Source organism: Pongo abelii, chromosome 19, assembly GCF_028885655.2.
Source record: "Pongo abelii isolate AG06213 chromosome 19, NHGRI_mPonAbe1-v2.0_pri, whole genome shotgun sequence".
Taxonomy (NCBI): domain Eukaryota; kingdom Metazoa; phylum Chordata; class Mammalia; order Primates; family Hominidae; genus Pongo; species Pongo abelii.
The window spans coordinates 14,401,650-14,427,013 of NC_072004.2; the positions used below are offsets into that span (position 1 = coordinate 14,401,650).

General features: G+C 40.0%; 1 long non-coding RNA gene across 1 annotated transcript in view; it reads left to right on the plus strand.

The window, feature by feature from the left end:
• The window catches only part of LOC129051018 (uncharacterized), a 56,127-nt gene extending 38,655 nt beyond the window's left edge, over nt 1–17,472 (plus strand). The window contains exon 3 of the long non-coding RNA XR_008514974.1: nt 14,928–17,472. This is a non-coding gene — a long non-coding RNA (uncharacterized LOC129051018). The remainder of the gene's footprint in view (nt 1–14,927) is intronic.
• Nucleotides 17,473–25,364: the final 7,892 nt, after the last annotated feature.

The window sequence follows — 25,364 nt, forward strand, 5'->3', positions numbered from 1 at the left end:
AAAATATACTTTGGCATAATGCATTAAAACATTGCAATATTGAGTCATGTCAGAGTTTATGAGAAGGAGACACATGGGGTTCTACTATTAGAGGCATTGGCCTCTAGTAACTTTCATAAGGGGCCAATCTGTGTTTTCCACTTGGGGTAGATCTGATTGCCATCAATCAGTAATACCTTTAACCAAGGCAATCTCATCAATTCAGTTAGCTTTGCCTGATGCCATTGTTCTTGTAGTACCTTATTTAAATGCTGTATAACTTGTCCATTGAAATAAATACCTTTATTATTAGATTTCTTCAGGAATGCCTCATAAGTAAAACACATTTTTTAATAACCTATTAGCTACTAATGTAGCATCGTCTTTCTGAATGAAAAAACTTCTGTACAACCAGAAAACATGTATTAAAAGTAGCAATTGAAGGAAATCCATCTGTAAGTGTTCAAATTATTCAGCAGGTACTGGAAATGCATCACCTGAAAGTTGTTGTTGTCTTATCAGAATTATGGGTTTGACAAATCAAACATGGGTTATAAACCATTTTTGCAATTTTAGAATGATCATCTCACCAACTTTAATTTTTTTTTATTTTATCGCTTCACGATGAGTCATAGAGTGCTTTTTTTTTTTTTTTTTTTTTTTTTTTGAGGTGGAGTCTCGCTCTGTCGCCCAGGCTGGAGTGCAGTGGCGCAATCTCGGCTCACTGCAAGCTGCGCCTCCTGGGTTCACGTCATTCTCCTGCCTCAGCCTCCAGAGTAGCTGGGATTACAGGCGCCTGCCACCACACCAGGCTAATTTTTTGTATTTTTAGTAGAGACGGGGTTTCACGGTGTTAGCCAGGAATTTCTTGATTTCCTGACCTCGTGATCCGCCTGCCTCGGCCTCCCAAAGTGCTGGGATTACAGGCGTGAGCCACCGTGCCCGGCCTAGAGTGCTTTTAATAATGGAAGTTATAAGGACTCAGGAAGGAACAGGTGGCTGTCCAGGCTCCCCATGAGTCCATGCTTAACACTGAATTTACATCCTCTTACATTCCTGTTTTGTTTCTCCAATTCAGGTGCATACCACTGTTTATTAAATAGGTTATCATAGGTAATTTGACTTGGATCAATTTGATGGAGTTTATTGAAATCATATATGTTAACAATTCCAGTACTGCCTGACATAGCATGAAAATCTGCCAAATCATTTCCTTGGTATTCAATTAATTCTTGTTGTGCTTGATGTTGGTTTAGCAGTTCTATGAAACCAATCCATTTTTTTCGTTAGAGTTCTGTGAATTCTTACCCAGTCCAGTGGTATGATCAGATTTCTAGAGATTTCATACAATTTCTGGAATGCATGTCAATAACACATCCATACCAATATAACTCAAGTAAGGTTTAGCATTACTTATTATTTGACAATGCTTTCTACACAATTTCATATATCAAATAAGCCAAATTTGTTTAATATCTCTCTTAATGTAAGGAAAGATGTTATTTTAAGATGTTCCAAGGGCCCATCTGAAAATTCTTAAAATTAACTTAAGGTCAAGAGAAAGATTTAATTTAGAATTTGATTTTAGGGCATTTGTCAAAAATATCAAGGACTTAAAACACTTGATCACAATAGGATGACAAGTCACTTGAAACAATAGGCATTCACTTAACCAGAGTGATAAGTAAAGACGTCAAAGGCAAAAACAGAAAATTACATAGCCATAGAAAAACCTTAGCTCTTTTAATAGAGAGGACTCAGTTTTCTTACATGATCCAAATCCTAATAAATACATCATGAAGTGGAGGAAATATCATAGTAAGACACAGAATCTTTTCTCCTAGGCCGATTACCTAAAAGATTAAGAAATCCTTTCATATTTTCCTATTAAGAGCAAACCAATACTCCAAGAAAACCTTGTTTTTTTGACAGAAAGGATGAAATTCTAGTTTTGTGTTAGTGTACTTTTGATATTAATGCTCGAGTTTAAGAAAAACTAATAAATAATTCCCTTCTACTTATTTGATTAGCCAGTTTGACCACACATAAAATTTCTTTCAAAAGATTCATCTTTCATAAACCTTCTACAATTTTCTTACCCTTCACTTTTTTGTCCTATGCTTTTCTTCTTTCTCATTTTGAAATAACCAGTCATTCTAATTTAGGATAAAAATTACTCTCTTTTTCCCTTAACAAAACAGAACATCCTCATAACTTATAGCTTTTTATTATGAAAAGCATATATTACCTTCTTTGTATACTTGCATATAGAGTCGTTTCTCTTATTATTACTAGTGATTTTAGTTACACATATTAGAATTTTTTACCCCATGACCTTAAGTTCCAGTGAACACCACGGTGCAAATAATTGTGAACTGTCTGTCACACCAGCAATTCTGAACCATAATATCTAGATGATATCTACCAGCATGTCCTTTTTTTTTTCTTTTCTTTTCTTTCTTTTTGAGACAGAATCTTGCTCTGTCACCCAGGCTAGAGTGCAGTGGCACGATCTCGGCTGCAACCTCCCCCTCCCAGGTTCAAGTGATTCTCCTGCCTCAGCCTCCTGAGTAGCTGGGATTACAGGCGCCCACCACCACGCGTGGCTAATTTTTGTATTTTTTTAGTAGAGACAGGGTTTCCCCACGTTGGCCAGGCTGGTCTCAAACTCCTGACCTCGGATGATCCTCCTGCCTCGGCCTCTCAAAGTGCTGGGATTACAGGCATGAGCCACCGCGCCAGGCCCGCATGTGCTTTCTTACAGTACAATTTGTTAGTGTGGCACAGAACATGTTTACTAACAGTCTCAGATAGTTTTAGTCTCTCTGTAATAAGAAATTTTTTGTAGAGGAGGCAAAATTCTATCTCTATCCTCTTAGTTTTTTTTTCTAGGCCTGAGAATTAAATTGTTGTTTGTATAGACTTTCCTTAGTGTCAACTTTCCATTCTTGATAAGAATGTTAGAACCTTTTAGTGTAGGGAGAACCTCTTTCACCTGGGAAGTGTATCGTACTTACATCTGTTTAACTCACTTGTTTCTTTTTAATAATTATGCTTGGATTTCTCATAAATATGAGACATTAAACAGCTAGACATCATCTTATGTTTTTTTTCTTGCTGATAAATGTTGTAATATAGAAGTCCAGGCACGATGGCTCAAGCCTGTAATCCCAGCACTTTGGGAGGCTGAGACGGGTGGATCACGAGGTCAGGAGATCGAGACCATCCTGGCTAACATGGTGAAACCCCGTCTCTACTAAAAATACAAAAAATTAGCCGGGCATGGTCACGGGCACCTGTAGTCCCAGCTACTCTGGAGGCTGAGGCAGGAGAATGACGTGAACCCGGGAGGCGGAGCTTGCAGTGAGCTGAGATTGTGCCACTGCACTCCAGCCTGGGCGACAAAGCGAGACTCCGTCTCAAAAAAAACCAAAAACAACAGCAACAACAACAACAACAAAACAGAAATGTTCATTGCAGTAGTACTCATGATAAAGTGATAAACATCAATGAGGGAATAGCTAGCAATACCACAGTATATTCATTTGATAATTATCACTGTAGGCTAATAAAAGGAAATTGAGAAGAATTTAACACAAAACACTAAAAAAATTTGTAATATAGAGATAACAGAAGCTTATTTCCAGCAAACCTAATTAAAAAGTTGTGTGTTTGTGTTGTATTTAATGGTGATGACTCTGAAGATAAGCCTGTTATAGTAAAACTAACAATATTCTTATTTACCAAAAATTACCCAAGTCGAATGAACTTGAAAGCATCTGGGCTAGTTCTTATTTTTCCAAGAGAATAATTAATTTATATAAGCACTTAATTTTCTTTAAGCCAAATAAATAGGGCTCTTTTACAATTTAATTTTGATGATATCATAAGGAGATAGAAAAATATCACATATATATTATACATACAGACATACATAAACATATAAACAGAAACAGATATTATAGTTTTCATTCTAAAATTTTAGCCATGTGCCAGGTACAAAAAAACAAGCACTTTGAATGCCTGGACTCAGCTTCCTTCCTTCCTTCCTTCCTTCCTTTCTTCCTTCCTTCCCTTCCTCCATCTCTCCCTCCTTCCTTTCCTTCCTTTTCTCCCTTCCCTTCCCTTCCTTTCCTTCCTTCCTTCCATCCTTTCTTTTTCTTTCTTTCTTTTCTTTCCTTCTTTCTTTCTTTTTCTTTCCCTTCCTCCCTCCCTCCCTCCCTTCCCTCCTTCCTTCCTTCCCTCCTTCCTTCCTTCTTTCTTTCCTTCCATCCTTCTTTCTTTCTCTTTCTTTCTTCTTTCCTTCTTTCTTTCTCTCTTTCTTTCTTTTTTCTTCTTTCTTTCTTTCTCTTTCTGTCTTTTGTCTTCTTTCTTTGTTTCTTTCACTTGTTCTTTTTCTTTCTTTTGTTCTTTCTTCTTTCTTTCTCTCATTCAAGGGTACAAGTACAGGTTTCTTACTTAAATGCATATATTGTATAGTGAGGAAGTCTGGACTTTTAGAGCACCCATCATCTGAATAGCAAACATTGTACTCATTAGGTAGTAAAGCATGGATACTTCTAATCTTGTTTTATGGTCAGAGGTTGGTTCATCCTTTTTATGTTTGTTTGTTTTCAAGATTGACTGATGGATGAATTAGTTGTGTATTTTTCTTCAGTAAAGCATTTTAGAGCACAGCAAAGATAATGACAATGGGAAAGAGGTAGACAGATTTGGCAAAGCATATGGTCAGCAGGTATTTAAGAGGAGGGGCTTCAGTTGACTGAGAGGTTTCCATTGGAGAAGCAGGATCAAAATGAGAAAACAGTGAGGACTAGTTCATGTATATATTTCAATGATCCAAGTGTCAATTAGACAGGATTGAAAGAGGGATCGTTTGAACTTGATTTGAAAAACCTCTCCACAGGAATATTATTTTTTCTCTCTGAGATATTGGTTGATCATTGTTCCAGGAGTGAAGTCCTTGAGGGAATACCTCTAGTGGTGTAGTGAAGTAGTACAGGGCAAAGGGAATAGGTACATCATGTAACTGGTATAAATGTGGACAATTTATTTTTCAATGGCCTGGCTATTTACAATAAGGATAAACATCTTGGGGCATAGGGTTCTTTAGTATAGGATTTCTCTATTTCTCTCTTTGGGCTTAAAATATGTATGACGAGGTCCTCTTGGTCCCTGTAGCTGTTATAACTATAAAGGTATGTGCCTGCTTGTCTTTTGTAAGCAGTATTCCCCACTCTGGCCACTGTAACTCTAAGTTAACCTTTGGTAAGGCTCACACATTTCTCCAGGTTCTGGGCCCATAGTTCGTATTAGTGAAATTGGCTGGCATTCCAGATAGAGAAGTTCTGGCCCCTTTTATCCAGACCAACCTCCATGATTCCCTATCTTTAAGTAACATTACTTACCTAATGAACCCAATTCAGTTTCTGTCTGACCTAGTCGGAAACGTGAGGCCTTGCTACAGAACCCAGTTCTGTTTCTATGGCAACTTTCAAACATAGTCTACACTTAAAATGCTCAAATAAATTCTTTTGAAAGAGCTCAAATCCCAGGTTTGTGGAACTCCAACTGGAGAGACAGACAACTCTTCCATGACCCCAGTTGCTGAGAGAGATCAGTGGTCACAATGGGCCCTGTAAACACCTTTGCTTGGTCACTCCCTGCTCCTGGAGTTTGCTGGAGGTCTACTTCCAGTCCCACTTCTAATGACCAACTGTTAAAGGAAAAACTGTAGACAAATTAAATTCAAGACAGTTTATTCAAGCAAGAAAATTTATGAATTGGGCAGCACTCAGAACCAGTAGAGGTTCAGAGAGCTCCACCTGGCAGTACAGCCTACCAGTGAGCAGACAATATTTGTAGAGAGAAAAAGGAAGTGTCATACAGAAACAGCTTGATTGCTTTGTTACAGCTTATCCTATACCTTATTTTGACATGATGTGATAAAGTATTTGCCTTACGTAAGCATGAGCTGATCAGTTGGCAGTCTGTGATTGGCTGAGACTCAGCAACTTGTTACAAGAATATGCTCTTAAGTTACATTACAATCTGTTTACATACTTAGGTTGCATTTTTGCTTTAGGTTATATTTAATTTAATTTAACATACCTTTAAAAAAATCTGTTCTCCCAACCCAGTGTCTCCCACAAATTCTATATAAGGAAGGATTCAAAATTAATACAATGACCTTATGTAACACAAATTTGTTGATCACTTTCTGGGCTCTGGCACTATGTTAGTTGTAGGTTGTGATACCACAAGATGTGACATATTTTTAAGATGTTTTTCATGGAGACTTTAAAAGTCGATATATTAAAATATCTGATAGAACTGTCCTCCAATTATTATTCACATATTTTAAAATCATTTACTTGTCCAGAAAATTACTGAAACTCTTTGTGAACTTCAGAGGCTATGGTCCATTCTATGCAGTAATGTTTATTTGTTTATTTATTTATTTATTTATTTATTTATTATTATTATACTTTAGGTTTTATGGTACATGTGCGCAATGTGCAGGTTAGTTACATATGTATACATGTGCCATGCTGGTGTGCTGCACCCACCAACTCGTCATCTAGCATTAGGTATATCTCCCAATGCTATCCCTCCCCCCTCCCCCCACCCCACAGCAGTCCCCAAAGTGTGATGTTCCCCTTCCTGTGTCCATATGTTCTCATTGTTCAATTCCCACCTATGAGTGAGAATATGCGGTGTTTGGTTTTTTGTTCTTGCGATAGTTTACTGAGAATGATGATTTCCAATTTCATCCATGTCCCTACAAAGGACATGAACTCATCATTTTTTATGGCTCCATAGCATTCCATAGTGTATATGTGCCACATTTTCTTAATCCAGTCTATCATTGTTGGACATTTGGGTTGGTTCCAAGTCTTTGCTATTGTGAATAATGCCACAATAAACATACGTGTGTCTTTATAGCAGCATAATTTATAGTCCTTTGGGTATATACCCAGTAATGGGATGGCTGGGTCAAATGGAATTTCTAGTTCTAGATCCCTGAGGAATCGCCACACTGACTTCCACAAGGGTTGAACTAGTTTACAGTCCCACCAACAGTGTAAAAGTGTTCCTATTTCTCCACATCCTCTCCAGCACCTGTTGTTTCCTGACTTTTTAATGATTGCCATTCTAACTGGTGTGAGATGGTATCTCATTGTGGTTTTGATTTGGATTTCTCTGATGGCCAGTGATGGTGAGCATTTTTTCATGTGTTTTTTGGCTGCATAAATGTCTTCTTTTGAGAAGTGTCTGTTCATGTCCTTTGCCCACTTTTTGATGGGGTTGTTTGTTTTTTTCTTGTAAATTTGTTGGAGTTCATTGTAGATTCTGGATATTAGCCCTTTGTCAGATGAGTAGGTTGTGAAAATTTTCTCCCATTTTGTAGGCTGCCTGTTCACTCTGATGGTAGTTTCTTTTGCTGTGCAGAAGCTCTTTAGTTTAATTAGATCCCATTTGTCAATTTTGGCTTTTGTTGCCATTGCTTTTGGTGTTTTAGACATGAAGTCCTTGCCCATGCCTATGTCCTGAATGGTAATGCCTAGGTTTTCTTCTAGGGTTTTTATGGTTTTAGGTCTAACGTTTAAGTCTTTAATCCATCTTGAATTGATTTTTGTATAAGGTGTAAGGAAGGGATCCAGTTTCAGCTTTCTCCATATGGCTAGCCAGTTTTCCCAGCACCATTTATTAAATAGGGAATCCTTTCCCCATTTCTTGTTTTTCTCAGGTTTGTCAAAGATCAGATAGTTGTAGATATGTGGCGTTATTTCTGACGGCTCTGTTCTGTTCCATTGTTCTATACCTCTGTTTTGGTACCAGTACCATGCTGTTTCGGTTACTGTAGCCTTGTAGTATAGTTTGAAGTCAGGTAGTGTGATGCCTCCAGCTTTGTTCTTTTGGCTTAGGATTGACTTGGTGATGCGGGCTCTTTTTTGGTTCCATATGAACTTTAAAGTAGTTTTTTCCAATTCTGTGAAGAAAGTCATTGGTAGCTTGATGGGGATGGCATTGAATCTGTAAATTACCTTGGGCAGTATGGCCATTTTCACAATATTGATTCTTCCTACCCATGAGCATGGAATGTTCTTCCATTTGTTTGTATCCTCTTTTATTTCCTTGAGCAGTGGTTTGTAGTTCTCCTTGAAGAGGTCCTTCACATCTCTTGTAAGTTGGATTCCTAGGTATTTTATTCTCTTTGAAGCAATTGTGAATGGGAGTTCACTCATGATTTGGCTCTCTGTTTGTCTGTTATTGGTGTATAAGAATGCTTGTGATTTTTGTACATTGATTTTGTATCCTGAGACTTTGCTGAAGTTGCTTATCAGCTTAAGGAGATTTTGGGCTGAGACAATGGGGTTTTCTAGATATACAATCATGTCGTCTGCAAACAGGGACAATTTGACTTCCTCTTTTCCTAACTGAATGCCCTTTATTTCTTTCTCCTGCCTAATTGCCCTGGCCAGAACTTCCAACACTATGTTGAATAGGAGTGGTGAGAGAGGGCATCCCTGTCTTGTGCCCGTTTTCAAAGGGAATGCTTCCAGTTTTTGCCCATTCAGTATGAATGGCTGTGGGTTTGTCATAGATAGCTCTTATTATTTTGAGATACATCCCATCAATACCTAATTTATTGAGAGTTTTTAGCATGAAGGTTGTTGAATTTTGTCAAAGGCCTTTTCTGCATCTATTGAGATAATCATGTGGTTTTTGTCTTTGGTTCTGTTTATATGCTGGATTACATTTATTGATTTGCGTATATTGAACCAGCCTTGCATCCCAGGGATGAAGCCCACTTGATCATGGTGGATAAGCTTTTTGATGTGCTGCTGGATTCTGTTTGCCAGTATTTTATTGAGGATTTTTGCATCAATGTTCATCAAGGATATTGATCTAAAATTCTCTTTTTTGGTTGTGTCTCTGTCCGGCTTTGGTATCAGGATGATGCTGGCCTCATAAAATGAGTTAGGGAGGATTCCCTCTTTTTCCATTGATTGGAATAGTTTCAGAAGGAATGGTACCAGTTCCTCCTTGTACCTCTGGTAGAATTCGGCTGTGAACCCGTCTGGTCCTGGACTTTTTTTGGTTGGTAAGCCATTGATTATCACCACAATTTCAGCTCCTGTTATTGGTCTATTCAGAGATTCAACTTCTTCCTGGTTTAGTCTTGGGAGGGTGTATGTGTCAAGGAATTTATCCATTTCTTCTAGATTTTCTAGTTTATTTTCGTAGAGGTGTTTGTAGTATTCTCTGATGGTAGTTTGTATTTCTGTGGGATCAGTGGTAATATCCCCTTTATCATTTTTTATTGCATCTATTTGATTCTTCTCTCTTTTTTTCTTTATTAATCTTGCTAGCAGTCTATCAATTTGTTGATCCTTTCAAAAAACCAGCTCCTGGATTCATTAATTATTTGAAGGGTTTTTTGTGTCTCTATTTCCTTCAGTTCTGCTCTGATTTTAGTTATTTCTTGCCTTCTGCTAGCTTTTGAATGTGTTTGCTCTTGCTTTTCTAGTTCTTTTAATTGTGATGTTAGGGTGTCAATTTTGGATCTTTCCTGCTTTCTCTTATGGGTATTTAGTGCTATAAATTTCCCTCTACACACTGCTTTGAATGCATCCCAGAGATTCTGGTATGTTGTGTCTTGGTTCTCGTTGGTTTCAAAGAACATCTTTATTTCTGCCTTCATTTCGTTATATACCCAGTAGTCATTCAGGAGCAGGTTGTTCAGTTTCCATGTAGTTGAGCAGTTTTGAGTGAGATTCTTAATCCTGAGTTCTAGCTTGATTGCACTGTGATCTGAGAGATAGTTTGTTAAAATTTCTGTTCTTTTACATTTACTGAGGAGAGCTTTACTTCCAAGTATGTGGTCAATTTTGGAATAGGTGTGGTGTGGTGCTGAAAAAAATGTATATTCTGTTGATTTGGGGTGGAGAGTTCTGTAGATGTCTATTAGGTCCGCTTGGTGCAGAGCTGAGTTCAATTCCTGGGTATCCTTGTTGACTTTCTGTCTCATTGATCTGTCTAATGTTGACAGTGGGGTGTTAAAGTCTCCCATTATTAATGTGTGGGAGACTAAGTCTCTTTGTAGGTCACTCAGGACTTGCTTTATGAATCTGGGTGCTCCTGTATTGGGTGCATATATATTTAGGATAGTTAGCTCTTCTTGTTGAATTAATCCCTTTACCATTATGTAATGGCCTTCTTTGTCTCTTTTGATCTTTGTTGGTTTAAAGTCTGTTTTATCAGAGACTAGGATTGCAACCCCTGCCTTTTTTTTGTTTTCCATTTGCTTGGTAGATCTTCCTCCATCCTTTTATTTTGAGCCTATGTGTGTCTCTGCACGTGAGATGGGTTTCCTGAATACAGCACACTGATGGGTCTTGAGTCTTTATCCAATTTGCCAGTCTGTGTCTTTTAATTGGAGCATTTAGTCCATTTACATATAAAGTTAATATTGTTATGTGTGAATTTGATCCTGTCATTATGATGTTAGCTGGTTATTTTGCTCGTTAGTTGATGCAGTCTCTTCCTAGTCTCGATGGTCTTTACATTTTGGCATGATTTTGCAGCGGCTGGTACCGGTTGTGCTTTTCCATGTTTAGCGCTTTCCTTCAGGAGCTCTTTTAGGGCAGGCCTGGTGGTGACAAAATCTCTCAGCATTTGCTTGTCTGTAAAGTATTTTATTTCTCCTTCACTTATGAAGCTTAGTTTGGCTGGATATGAAATTCTGGGTTGAAAATTCTTTTCTTTAAGAATGTTGAATATTGGCCCCCACTCTCTTCTGGCTTGTAGAGTTTCTGCCGAGAGATCCGCTGTTAGTCTGATGGGCTTCCATTTGATGGTAATCCGACCTTTCTCTCTGGCTGCCCTTAACATTTTTTCCTTCATTTCAACTTTGGTGAATCTGACAATTATGTGTCTTGGAGTTGTTCTTCTCGAGGAGTATCTTTGTGGCATTCTCTGTATTTCCTGAATCTGAATGTTGGCCTGCCTTGCTAGATTGGGGAAGTTCTCCTGGATAATATCCTGCAGAGTGTTTTCCAACTTGGTTCCGTTCTCCCCGTCACTTTCAGGTACACCAATCAGACGTAGATTTGGTCTTTTCACATAGTCCCACATTTCTTGGAGGCTTTGCTCGTTTCTTTTTATTCTTTTTTCTCTAAACTTCCCTTCTCGCTTCATTTCATTCATTTCATCTTCCATGGCTGATACCCTTTCTTCCATTTGATCGCATTGGCTCCTGAGGCTTCTGCACTCTTCACGTAGTTCTCGAGCCTTGGTTTTCAGCTCCATCAGCTCCTTTAAGCACTTCTCTGTATTGGTTATTCTCGTTATTCATTCCTCTAAATTTTTTCCAAAGTTTTCAACTTCTTTGCCTTTGGTTTGAATATCCTCCCGTAGCTCGGAGTAATTTGATCGTCTGAAGCCTTCTTCTCTCAGCTCATCAAAGTCATTCTCCGTCCAGCTTTGTTCCGTTGCTGGTGAGGAACTGCCTTCCTTTGGAGGAGGAGAGGTTCTCTGCTTTTTAGAGTTTCCAGTTTTTCTGCTCTGTTTTTTCCCCATCTTTGTAGTTTTATCTACTTTTGGTCTTTGATGATGGTGATGTACAGATGGGTTTTTGGTGTGGATGTCCTTTCTGTTTGTTAGTTTTCCTTCTAACAGACAGGACCCTCAGCTGCAGGTCTGTTGGAGTGAGTACCCAGCCAGCCATGTGAGGTGTCAGTCTGCCCCTGCTGGGGGGTGCCTCCCAGTTAGGCTGCTTGGGGGTCAGGGGTCAGGGACCCACTTGAGGAGGCAGTTTGCCCGTTCACAGATCTCCAGCTGCATGCTGGGAGAACCACTGCTCTCCTCAAAGCTGTCAGACAGGGACATTTAAGTCTGCAGAGGTTACTGCTGTCTTTTTGTTTGTCTGTGCCCTGCCCCCAGAGGTGGAGCCTACAGAGGCAGGCAGGCCTCCTTGAGCTGTGGTGGGCTCCACCCAGTTCAAGCTTCCTGGCTGCTTTGTTTACCTAAGCGAGGCTGGGCAATGGCGGGCGCCCCTCCCCCAGCCTCACTGCCGCCTTGCTGTTTGATCTCAGACTGCTCTGCTAGCAATCAGCGAGACTCCGTGGGCGTAGGACCCTCTGAGCCATGTGCGGGCTATAATCTCCTGGTGCACCGTTTCCTAAGCCTGTCGGAAAAGCACAGTATTCAGGTGGGAGTGGCCCAATTTTCCAGGTGCCATCTGTCACCCCTGGAAAGGGAACTCCCTGACCCCTTGCACTTCCCGAGTGAGGCAATGCCTCGCCCCTGCTTCGGCTGGGGCATGGTGCGCTCACCCACTGACCTGCGCCCACTGTCTGGCACTCCCTAGTGAGATGAACATGGTACCTCAGATGGAAATGCAGAAATCACCCGTCTTCTGCGTCACTCACGCTGGGAGCTGTAGACTGGAGCTCTTCCTATTTGGCCATCTTGGCTCACTCTGGAGTAATGTTGATGATGGGAGATTTTAATCTTTTAAGGGTGGGTTTGAGTTTTGAAAGGTGACAAAATCATTTCAAGCTAAGTCTAGTAAATAAAGTAAATAATATGATTTTTGTTCTTAAGAAAATGTGCTGTTATAGAAGACAATGTTTTTCTTGTGTGCTTTGTGGGTATTTCTGAAGGTGATTCTTAATACTTTACCAATTGAGGAAGATTAGCAAGTGTGCAAAATGGTGAAAACATTCATTTAGAAAGATGAATTCTGGTGTGTTTGTAGTAAAAATTCAGTGTAGTCAACCCTTGAACAATACAGGTTTGAACAGCACAGGTCCGCTTATATGTGGATTTTCTTCTGCCTCTGCTACTCCTGAGACAGCAAGACCAACCCCTCCTCCTCCTCTTCCTCAGCCTCCTTAACATGAAGATAGCAAGGATGAAGATTTTCATGATAGTCCACTTCCACTTAATAAACAGTAAATATATTTTATCTTCCTTAGGGTTTTCTTGATAACATTTTTTTTCTCTAGCCTACTTTATTGTAAGAATATAGTACACATGTAACATACAAAACGTGTTAATTGTTTATGTCATCTGAAAGGCTTCTGGTCAACAGTAGGTTATTAGTAGTTAAGTTTTGGGGGAGTCAAGTTATACATGGAATTTTGGCTGTGTGTGGGTGGTTGGGACCTCTAGCCCCCAGATTGTTCAAGGGTTAACTGTATTAATACTGCTATAGTAATATCCATGCTTAGAATTTAGAACATACCCCTCACCTGAGGATCAAGTCCTAAGGCCCTCCAATATTTAGAAGTTGGACAAGGAAGGAACCAGCAAGGGATCCGGAGAAGGAGGAATAATCAGTGATGTAGAAAGAAAACCAGGAGAGGTTTGTGTCATTGAAGCCAAGAGAAATTTGCATTTCGATATCTGGCAATATAGAGATATTCATTGAAAGCAGTTTCAGTGGAATGCACAGATCAATGGTCAGATCTGAATGATGTTCAAATATAGATTATTCTTCCAAAAATCAGGCTGAAAAGAGAAGAGAGTTAGGATGATATAGAAGGTAGACTCAGTGTCAAGAAAGGGATTTTATAAGCATAAGAGAAAATTGAGCATATTGAAAAAATAGGAGGAGAAAATAGGGAGAAGGCAATGATATAAGATAAGAATAGATAATTGATGTAGGAGATCAGCTAGAACAGAGAGGAGACACAATCACGAATATGGAGGAGAGGGGAAGTTGACTTTGATAAAGAGAAGAGTCAGATCATTCCCTTAATCTGGGGGTTGAATGTGTAGATTTGCTATAAATCTAACAGTTGAGGTTGATGGTCTCAGTTTTTTTGGTGAAGTAGGAGGCAAAGTTTTTAAAGTGGAAAGTTAAGTTTTGATGGAGGGCATGAGTTAGGTGTGAATGTTTTGTAGATTGCTAATGGAAATAGGAGCAAAGCTGCGTGAGGAAAAGTAAATGGTATATTGGATCATCCTGAATGTCCAGTTGAACTTGGAGTCTGGAAATGACAATTGTTCATTGATTTTTTTTCATAATGTTTAGCAGCTCAGTAATGGAGCTGAGGAGGCAGATTGTGGGATTATAGTCTTGCTGCACGGGTTTAGTGAAAGAACAGTGGTACATGAAGCTGTAGGTGATGCGGAAAGAATGTTTCAGATGATCAATAATATAATCTAGGCAGGATTGGGAAGTAACAAAAACTGTCCTAGGGGTCTAGGGGCCCTAGGACTTCTTTTGAAAAAGGGATAATAAGTCAGAAGAGTTTGTATAAAGGCAATTTAAAAACAAATTGTTTTCCACCTGCCTCATTGGGTTATCATAAGGAATAAAGGAGTTAATTCATGCACAGTGCTTTGACCACTGCCTAGCACATCAGAAGAGCTGAGGAAAGGTTGGCTGTAGTATCAGATGTTATTGGTGTCTAGCTCTACAGTCCCCTTTCCCGCTCTGACTTTAACTGCAGCTCTGGAGGACAGTTCTAGAGAACATCCATGGCCTCCCTGATTTCTGATTCCACCTCAAGAGCCTGCAGGGCCATGTCAAAAGCATCAAGAATTTTATCACCTTGTGCCTAGATGCAGATAGGAAATGGGAGAGTACTGTAGTTGTACGTAAATGCCCCACCTCCTGTCTTCACATTGGAGGTGACTTCTAGAGGGTTTCTGAGATGGTCTCTGTCAGGATTGATTTGAGCTACCCACAAGGGTAATAAGCTAATATCATACACTGTGTAGGCCTTTATCCTTTCTGCCTGTCTCTTTCCCTGCTTGTGAAATCATATGCCAAATACACAGATTACACTTAAGTCTTTGTAATCCTGCTTTTAGGATGACATGGGGTGGGGGAAAACCAAATTAAGAGGACTATTTTAATTGTTGCAATTGTTATTGTTAATACGAATATTTTTATTATGATCTATGATTATTATTATTATCTATTCTAGACATTTAGAAATTATTACAAGAACTTTTTCTGGACAGACAAGAACCTAAATCTGAACATCTAAAAGGCTCACAAAGAATCAAGTAAATTTATTGAAAGAGACCAACACTTATTAGACCTACCTTCGTCAACTGAAGATCAAGAAAAAAATTCCAAGAGGCATTTGGACAGAAAAGCGTGTTGATTCCACAGGAACAAAAATCAAACTGCATTCAGAATTCTCCTCTGCAATGTCTAATAGCAGGAGAAATAAAATGGTACCAGCAGAGCTTCAAGGGAAAAAGACTCATTCTAAGAAACCTGTATTTAGGAAGCTGTTCAAGTGAAAGGGTAACGGAAGAAATGTTCTTAGATGTGCAACTCACTGTTATAACCTTCTAAACAAAGCCCTCGAAGACCTGATTTAACTGACAGTGAATGAATCTAAACACAGAGCTGTGGGATGTGAGAGTCATCACATCAGTGAGCACTGAAACAAGTATAAAGAAAATTAAGTCCAGACGATTGTTTTTATATATAATTGTAAAGCAGAATAAAAGTGTAAAATGCAACTCTTGGAAGAGGATATTTATGTATAAAAATGGCCTGATTATAATAATTTGAGCCTAATGTTTTGCCATACAAAAATAGAAACGAAGGAGATAGAACAGTAGAAGAAAACACTTATTTCCTCATTGTTCCCAAGAGGGATATTATTTAACTCTTGATAAAGATAACTGGAAATACAAACAGGATGTATCCTTTCTAAATTACTAAAAAAAAAAAAGCAAAGAAGATAAATTCCATGTGACAATCTTACTTTATGTAACACACTGAAGTGTTTGGTCTTTAATCTTCTCATCTCCAGAGACTGCTGTGACTCCTCATCTACTCTGTATCATAGCCTCACCTCCAGTATCATTAATGCAAGGCACCCCATTTCTGACCACAGCTTCCTTCTTTTCCTTCTTGGCTTTATTTATTTATTTATTTTTGAGACAGAGTCTCGCTCTGTTGGCCCAGGTTAGAGTGCAGTGGCATGATCCCAGCTCACTGAAACTCCACCTCCCCCAGGTTCAAGCAATTCTCCAGCCTCAGCCTCCTGAGTAGCTGGGATTACAGGCACCTGCCACCATGCCTGGCTAATTTTAGTATTTTTAGTAGAGACAGGGTTTCGCCACGTTGGCTAGGCTGGTTTTGAATTCCTGACCTCAGATGACCTGCCTGCCTTAGCCTCCCAAAGTGCTGGGATTACAGACATGAGCCACTGCGCCTGGCCACGTTCTTGGCTTTTTAATTGCAACCATTGAAATAGATCTTGATTTCACTGTGACGTCTAGCTTCTTTATCTTCAATTTGCCCCATCCTTCAGCCCTCTCCTTTCTTTAGTTTTCTACCTGTCCAGGTTAGATTTCAGGGTCCATTGTTTCAGCGACAGTACTGCCAAAATCCTAAACTCCCTTGCCCCTTTAGGCTTTTGTCAGACCCCATCTGGCTGAAGACTGTTCCCAGAGCAACCCACACTGTGTGCTGTCTCTCTTCTCGTATTTAAGCAGCTGGAGAAAAACACAACAGAGCAGATTGTACCATCATACATTCATGAGCATCCATTCTGAATGGGCACCACGGTGCCAGAATCCTTCAGATATCTCTGGCCAATCTATAGTCCAACAATCCACAATGACCATTCTAGATCTTCTCTAGCTTCCTTAAATGCCCAACTTTCCTACCCATCAACAGATGCCTTTATTTCATATTTCACAGAGATAATAGACACTGTCACATAAGGCCACTCCCCCCACTCCATACCCCCAAATCCTGCTACCAAACTCACTAACATAACAGCATCTGTACCTATCTGGTCCTCCTTCCTGCCTATTCCATAGAGGAACTGTTTTTCTTTCTGAAAGAGATCAATTCCTTACATGTGCTTTAGACCCCATCTCCTTCGCAGGAATCTTATAATTTAGGTGGTTCTGTATCTCCTGAATATCCAATCTCTTTTCAACCTCATCAATTGCTTCAAATTGTAAACATTAAACAAATTATATTCAGCTTTAAAAAAAAAAGGGAGGAAATCCTGTCATTTGGGACAACATGGATGAAACTAGAGGACATTATGGAAAATGAAATAAAGCAGACATGGAAAGAAAAATACTACATGATCTCACTTTCACGTGGATTGTAAAAAAGAACTCAGAAACAGGAAGTAGAATGGTGGTTACCAGGGTCTTAAGGGGTTGGAGGATTGGGAAGATGTTGGTCAAAGGACACAACATTTCAGGAGGAATAAGTTAAAGAGAGCTATTGTTTAACATGGGAACTATAGTTAATAACAATGTATTGCATTCTTGAAAATTGCCAAAAGAGTAGATTTTAAGTGTTCTCACAACAAAAATGATTAGTATGTGAGGTAATGCATATGTTACTCAGCTCAATGTAGCCATTCCACAGTATGTACAAGTTTCTAAGCAACATGTTGTATATAATAAATACATATAACTTTGGCAATCAAAAACAAATAAATAAAAGAAAATAAAAATAAATGGAGAGATATTATAAAAATTCTACGGCATTAATAGTCACTAATTCCAGTGCTTTGTATTCCTTTGTGGAAAGGTTTTCCAATCGTGGCACTATTGCCTTTTTTTTTTTTTTTGTGACGGAGTCTCACTCTGTCACTCAGGCTGGAGTGCGGTAGCACGATCTCAGCTCACTGCAATCTCCACCTCCCGGGGTTCAAGCCATTCTGCTGTATCAGCCTCCTGAGTAGCTGGGATTACAGGCACGCGCCACCATGCCCAGGTAATTTTTGTATTTTTAGTAGAGATGGGGTTTCACTATGTTGGTCAGGCTGGTCTTGAATCCGTGAACTCATGATCTGCCCGCCTCAGCCTCCCAAAGTGCTGGGATTACAGGCATGAACCACCATGCCGACCAGCACTATCGACATTTGAGTCCATGTAATTCTCTGCTGTGGAGGCTGTCCTGTGCAATGTAGGGTGTTAAGCATCATCCCTGACTTCTACCCATTAGATGTCAGTAGGACCCTCCCCCAACTGTGACAAAACTCCTGATCTTCTTCTGTTTCCTCTAAACTCCTGATCTTCTATCTTCTCCCCTTTCCTCTAAACTCAGTCCACTCTAAAGATCTTAGAGAATGACAACATTATGCATACAGTTAATTGCACAAGACTGAAATCAGAAAGTCAGCCTTGATACCACCTTCTTCATTTTTCATGTGTGATTCATCATCAAATCACATTATTTTTCACTTCCTAAATATACCCCAATCCCATCCATCTTATTCTTTCATCACTGCCACCTCGCTAATCCAAACTATCATAATTTCTTACCTGGACCACTGCAATAAATTCCTAACTTCATCCTGCGTCTTTGACTTCCTTCCAACTTGTTCACACTATAGCTAGTGTACTTTTAAAAATATAAATCTTGCAAACCCCTCACCCCCACCAACTTATAATCTAAATAACCAATTAAACAATTTATGTCTTTGTAGGTATAATCTCTGCAATATACTCATATTCAAAAGCTAAGAAATAGGTAGGATTCAAACTCAGGTCAATTTATCTCTATAAAGAGACAGTTTTTGAGTACTTGAGTAAGTATCAATTCCAAATGAGAGAGAATACTGAGTTTTCAGGAGAGAAAGAGGAGGGAATCATAGGTGTGATGGCAAGTGTTTACACCACACACACATACAAAAAATCAAGAGCTTCCTTCAAATTTATGCAGTTAAATTTTGTATTGGTTTGTTATCCTTGGGAGATGTCTATACCTCCTATTAGTTATAGGGATGAAGTAGATAAGTAGAGGATTATGCAGGAGAAAGTTTAACAAATCTTTGCTTTACAAGTATGATGTTCAGTAGCACTGAGACTGTTTTCTAAGTATCTTATGGGACACAAATAGAAAAGATGAATAGGACATTGTCCCGGTTTTCAAAGCTCTATTTGAATTTTCCTGTCTCATCATTTACCTTTCCTGTCTCATCATTTGCATTTCCTGTCTCATCCTTTGCATTTCCTGTCTCATCCTTTGCATTTCCTGTCTCATCCTTTGCATTTCCTGTCTCATCCTTTGCATTTCCTGTCTCATCATTTGCATTCCCTATCTCATTATTTGTATTTCCTTTCTCATCATTTGCATTACCTCTGCCAATGCTTTCCACCTCCCAAAACTCCATCATTTCTTCCTTTTCCACTAACATTTTGCACATGACTGTATTGTCATTTTCCCTAAGCTAAGGGGAAATAAAAAATCCAACAAGACCTTGTTCAAATCACATTCCAAATAAGGAGGAGGAATGACTTGTAAGAGTTTTAGAGGAATTTTAAGCTCTTTTTTTGAGATGGAGTCTTGCTCTGTCACCCAGGTTGGAGTGCAATGGCATGATCTCAGCTCACTGGCAACCTCTGCCTCCCCAGTTCAAGCGATTCTACTGCCTCAGCCTCCTCAGTAGCTGGGACTACAGGCCTGCACCACCATGCCTGGCTAATTTTTCTATTTTAGTAGAGATGGGGTTTCACTGTGTTGGCAAGGTTGGTCTCAAAACTCATGACCTCAAATGATCTGCCTGCCTCAGCCTCCCAAAGTGCTGGGATTACTGGTGTAAGCCACCGTGCCTGGCCTTAGGCTCTTTTCATAAAGAACAGCCAAACACACACACTATCTGAAATCAGATGCAATACTTTCCATTTGAAATCTGTCTCTCTGAATGGAAACAATGAAGTGTTGCAAGTTTATACTCTTGAAGTAAATGAGGACCAAAAATGGATATGGAAAATAAAATGGGAGAACTCTGAAAGATCAAAGAAGGTGCTATCAGGTGGCAGAATCAGATAAAAGGATTTCCTATAAGGCATTCTGCTGGTAACTCTATAAAAGGTGGCATTGTTACTGTTGGGTAAATAAAAGTTTTTGATTTGAAGAACTCTCTCCACTCTTTCCTTTAAAAAGGGGAGGCGCCCGGGCGCAGTGGCTCATGCCTGTAATCCCAGCTCTTTGGGAGGCCGAGGCAGGATCATGAGGTCAGGAGACTGAGACCATTCTGGCTAACACGGTGAAACCCCGTCTCTGCTAAAATTACAAAAAATTAGCCGGGCGTGGTGGTGGGCGCCTGTAGTCCCAGCTACTCAGGAGGCTGAGGCAGGAGAATGGCGTGAACCTGGGAGGCGGAGCTTGCAGTGAGCCGAGATTGCGCCACTGCACTCCAGCCTGGGCGACAGAGCGAGACTCCGTCTCAAAAAATAAAAAATAAAATAAAAATAAAAATAAAAAGGGGAGGCAACCATTACAATCTGGTAACAAGAATGCTAACATTTGAAAGCTTTGATTCACTTCAAGTCTTGTCACACACACACACACACACACACACACAAATCAATCTTTTAACTTTGACTTCACAAGTAAAAAGCCTTCTTATGCTGGGCTTAGATCAGGGTGGCCGCCAGCATGAGTTCATGTCCTCTGTGAAGCATGGAATATCAAAGTCAGAGATTTCAGATTGAAGAGTCCTTAGGGAACACTGGGTTTAGAGGTTTTGAAACTTTTTAAAGCACTGGAACACTTTCTTCAGTTAGAATCCTATATAGAAAACCAATATTTAAAAGATGAAAGCAGAAGTGAGATTGATGAGGTGGAAACAGGAGAATTGGGTACACAGAACCCCATTTCTGGTAGCTTCCAGCCTCTGAGCAGGTATCCGAAGCACCGTGTGGAATGCTGGGACTCTTTGGTGCATTTTTTCACAACTTATGACTTAGTCTTATTCTCCTTGCTTACAAATGAGGAAACTGAAGCACACTGAATAAAAATGTCTTGGCCAAGCGCCATCATCTGTACAAAAATAGATCCAAGGATGACGACACTCCCTCGATATGGATGAGTGGCTAAGTGCACCCTCCCAATGCTCTGATTATGATGCCTACTTAACATTTGGTTGGTGGAGCAAGTTCCTTTTTGGGGACAGGAAGTTGAAGGATCATGGAAATGATGCAAGTGGATGACATGAAGGAATGCAGCTTTGGTACCCTATGCTGGGACCCAAAAAGAGCAGGCAAGGCAGAACGTTGGTTGAAAAAATAACAACAACAGCATCAAAACCAGATGTACACATGCCTGCATGCCCAATTTTACAACTAATGCTGTCGTCCTATGGATACCTCCTGGAATGTAGGAGGATTCTGTCAATTAGGATGTTCCAGGGCTGCAGCTGGCGTTGTAAGCATGTCTCATGAGACCCTGGGCTAGAAGCAAAAGCAATGTCCAGGCTTCAAGTTAACACCACCTAAGTCCCAGACGGCTGCCCACTTCAGCATCCTCTGCGATAATCTCTGTGGAGATTGTGGGGTTCAGGCTCTCTTTCCCGTATGCCATTTCTCCATCTTTAGGGGCTGAAATGACCATGTTTGGTTCCCAGGTAAATGGATCATGAGCTCCTCCTGAGTATGACTCTCACCTTTCATCATTGTCTCCCTTGTGTCTGGCACATTGAGCTGTATACAGAGTGGCCCTCGATAAAAGTCATAACCAGAGCTTGAGAAGTGGTCTTGTTGGAATGGTTTCCTGGCAGAAACTAAGCTAAGTGGTAGAATGAAGACATGGTATTTGGAGGTAGAAACAGAACTGGCTAATAATATTGACTCCACCACTAACTTAGTGTCAGATTTTGGGAAGATGATGTATACTCCTTAGGTTTTAGTTCCTGAACTGTAAAGTGAAGACGACCAACTGGATCATTTCCAGGGTCCTGTCCAGCGTTAAGTCCTCATATGTGGGCCTCGTTTTCCTCATGACAATAGTTACCATTATATTTCCGGAGTGTTCACTCATGCAAGGTTTATCTATTCATCATGACACCCTGCAGTGTAGGGGGATTATCCCACCGTTCACATAAGGAAATCTGGAAGAGAAGAGATGAAGTGCGTAAGTTTACACGCTCAGTCAAGGACCAGATTGGGATTTAAAGTCATATTTACCTGACTCTAAATCTCCCTTTTCTATGCTCCACTGCCCCAAATTTAGGATGAGAAATGAAAGGGATGGGGGGCACTGTAAAGAGGTGATCTTGTAAATCTTCCAGACCCACTTTGTCTCCATCCACACCTTGCTCAGAAGAATTGTCTCTAACCTCCAGCCTCTGCTTCCATCACTTCTGGGGGCAGGAAGCTTATCCTCTTCACATAGCACAATTTTAGGCCAGTTCTAATTATTAAATGGTTCTTCTTAAAATTTCTTCTCTTATATTTTTCAGCTTCCAGGTCTTGGTTCTGCTCCCTGGGGCTGTTTCTTGGTGAAATAGTCTCCCTGCCAATGAGCAGGTTTTGACTTTCACGGAAAGTCAGATTGTGAGATGGCTTTAGCTATGCCAGGATTTCTAGGCTATTTTTAACCAAGGGGTTTGGGCTTGAATCAGATCTTTCTTGAAATTCAGTGTTTCTATTGGTTCTGCGAGAGGCTCCCTGGCATATAAGGTAGCCTAAGTTTCTCAGTTTCTGGTTCTCTGCAGAAAAAAATTGTCCATTGTGCCAAACTGTTAAGGTTCCTAGCTGGATATATTGAGACCCATAGTCTCCGGACCAAGTTTCCCTTTGAAAATGGTACATGCATGGAGGGCCCATGGTGTTTTGTGATCATCATGCCTTTTTTCTTGCTAAGTGACACTGAGGTTTGATTTTGTGCTCGAGAAAGCACCGGGGCATCCCACACCTTCCTGTACCACGTGTGCTCTGAGCTTGGTTTCCTGTGTTAGTTCCTGTGTGTTTCTAGTGTGTTTGAGTTTGCTCTGTTAGGGGGCAGGGTGTTGGCAGCTGAGGCACATTTCAAAACAAGTGTGGAGCTGAGCAGGGAGAGAAGAAATGGCGTGAACATCCCCAGGGACCAATACCCAGGAGGAACTGAACGATGCTTGCGCTGAACTGCAGACAGAACTCAACCATGCCATTAAAATGTTTCTCTCCCCCAGGAGTGATGCCCACCACCTCCAGATAAAAGCTGGGAGGTACACAGTCATTTGCAAGCATCAATTGAATTTATGTTAAAATTTAAAAGTCTGGCATATGAAATGATATGAGAAGAAAGGTGCTTTATAGTTTCCAAAAAATGTGATATTTACTTCTGTGAAAATGCTCAGGGTCCAGGTGGTTTGATATTTCTTTATTGTTCCTTTCAGTCTATGCCCAGGCTGGCCCACAGGGGCCCTGGTGGAGCCCTTTCCCTCCCCCTCACTTCCTCTTTTTGTTTTCTGCTCTTGTCTCTCTTTTCTAAGCTGCTGAACCTCGAATGTTTTCAGAAGTCCCGTTTTATTCCACGTTCCCTGTTATTTACTCTGTAGCACCCATAGGCAAATGAATTTCTCTTGCTGATATTGATCTCTTCTTGAAGCATCATCGAGATACATTGTTATTCTGGAACAGATACATTGTTATTCTGGAAACAGAAGTTTCCAAGGCTAAAGGTGGGGAGAGACAGAGTGTCTCCTCCTGCCACACATACCTATATTACTCCAGAATAAAGGATAAGACAGCAAGGTGGAAGGGATGAAGAAAAGGCCAAAATGAGGAAGTTCAGAGAAGATATGATTCCTAAGAGAAGACCTCAAAGTCCGCTTAGAAACCAGAGCTTGCACCAGCCTGGGCAACATAGCAAGACGACATATCTACAAAAAATAAAATAAAATAGTTGTGCATGGTGCTGTGTGTTTGTAGTCCTAGCTACTTGGGAGGCTGAGGTGGGAGGATTGCTTGAGCCCAAGAGTTTGAGGCTACAGTGAGCTCTGATCATGCCACTGCGCTCTAGCTTTGGTGATAAGAGGGACCCTGTATCTTAAAAAAAAAATGTAACCAGAGCTTGTGGATCAGAGACTGGATCATAGAGGGACAGAATATAATACCCTCTGTATCTGTCCCAGGCTGGGACCATGCCTTCCACAGGCTTCTGCTAGAGGAATTCTGAAGAACTACATTAGACCTGGCTGCATATATGGGTTCTGGTCATGGATGAAACTAATCCTTCAACTCTTTCAACTTGACCAAGTCCATTTTTCTTGGCTCTGTGTTTTTGTGGGTTTTTTTGTGTTTTTTTTTTTTTTTGAGACCGAGTCTCACTCTGTCACCAGGCTAGAGTGCAGTGGCACGATCTCAGCTCTCTGTAGTCTCTGCCTCCTTGGTTCAAGGGATTCTCCTGCCTTAGCCTCCCGAGTAGCTGGGACTACAGGAGCGCACCACCACGCCTGGCTAATTTTTGTATTGTTAGTAGAGATGGGGTTTTACCGTGTTGGCCAGGATGGTCTCCATCTCCTGACCTTGTGATCCACCTGCCTCGGCCTCCCGAAGTGCTGGAATTACAGGCGTGAGCCACTGTGCCCAGCCCTCTTGGCTCCTTTTGAAAGCCCTGTAACAAGTTCTCTGAAGTCACTCTTCTCATACCTTTAGAGTCCTTGCTTTTTACTTTATGTAAAAGGCAGGGGTTTGGGCACTGGATCCTTCATTTATGTCCACCTTTACCCCAGTAAATCTCCATTTCCTACAACTGCCTTCTCTTTTTGCAGGGATCACAGAAATTGCTTACGTTTTCTAAACCCAGCCTTTCCATCTGAGCCCTTAGGACAAACCCATTTTCAACCTCAAGTTGCTCATCTCTCTTTCTACAAGTTTTCTCTTTTCTTCTCCCCATGTTGCTTCAACAAGTGAACATCCTTCCACCTTAGTCGGGAAAGCGGGGCAAGAGGAATTCTGATCTGTATACTGTTGTCTTGACTGTATTACATTCTGACTTTTCCTTCAAACTTCTTGTCTTTAACTTGCTACAATTCGCACTTACCACATTATAGAAGTCCCCTTGCCACTTTCTTTTAAGTAGTTTAGACTCCACTTATATTTGGTCAATAACATTTTAATTAGAAAATATAAAAATCATCCATAATCCCCACCACTGGAGACAGTAACGGTGAGCACAGCAGATAGCAGATAAACATTTTTTCACTTTTAGTCTTTATCTACCTGTGTATATTTAATATTTATGCAGTTCATTCAATTTTGTGTTTTCTCTTAATGTTATTTTGAAATCTCTTGGATGTCAAAAAAATCTCATTATTACAATATCTTCTGTCCTTTCTCTTTTCTCACTCTCTAGAACCTCTAAGAGATATAATACATGCAATATATTTAGTATATGTTATATAACATACTCATTATATATTATATTATATGTTATATAAATATGATATATTTAGCATATATAACATATGTATATATTTATGTTATATGCATATAGCATATATCATACATATGTTGCAATATTATATGTATAACACATGTAATATGTATATGTATATATTATATAATATGTATTATAACATATGGGGTATATATTTTATGTTATATATGTCTATGCATATATGTCATATATGTAATCTGTATATGCAAGTGTATACAGT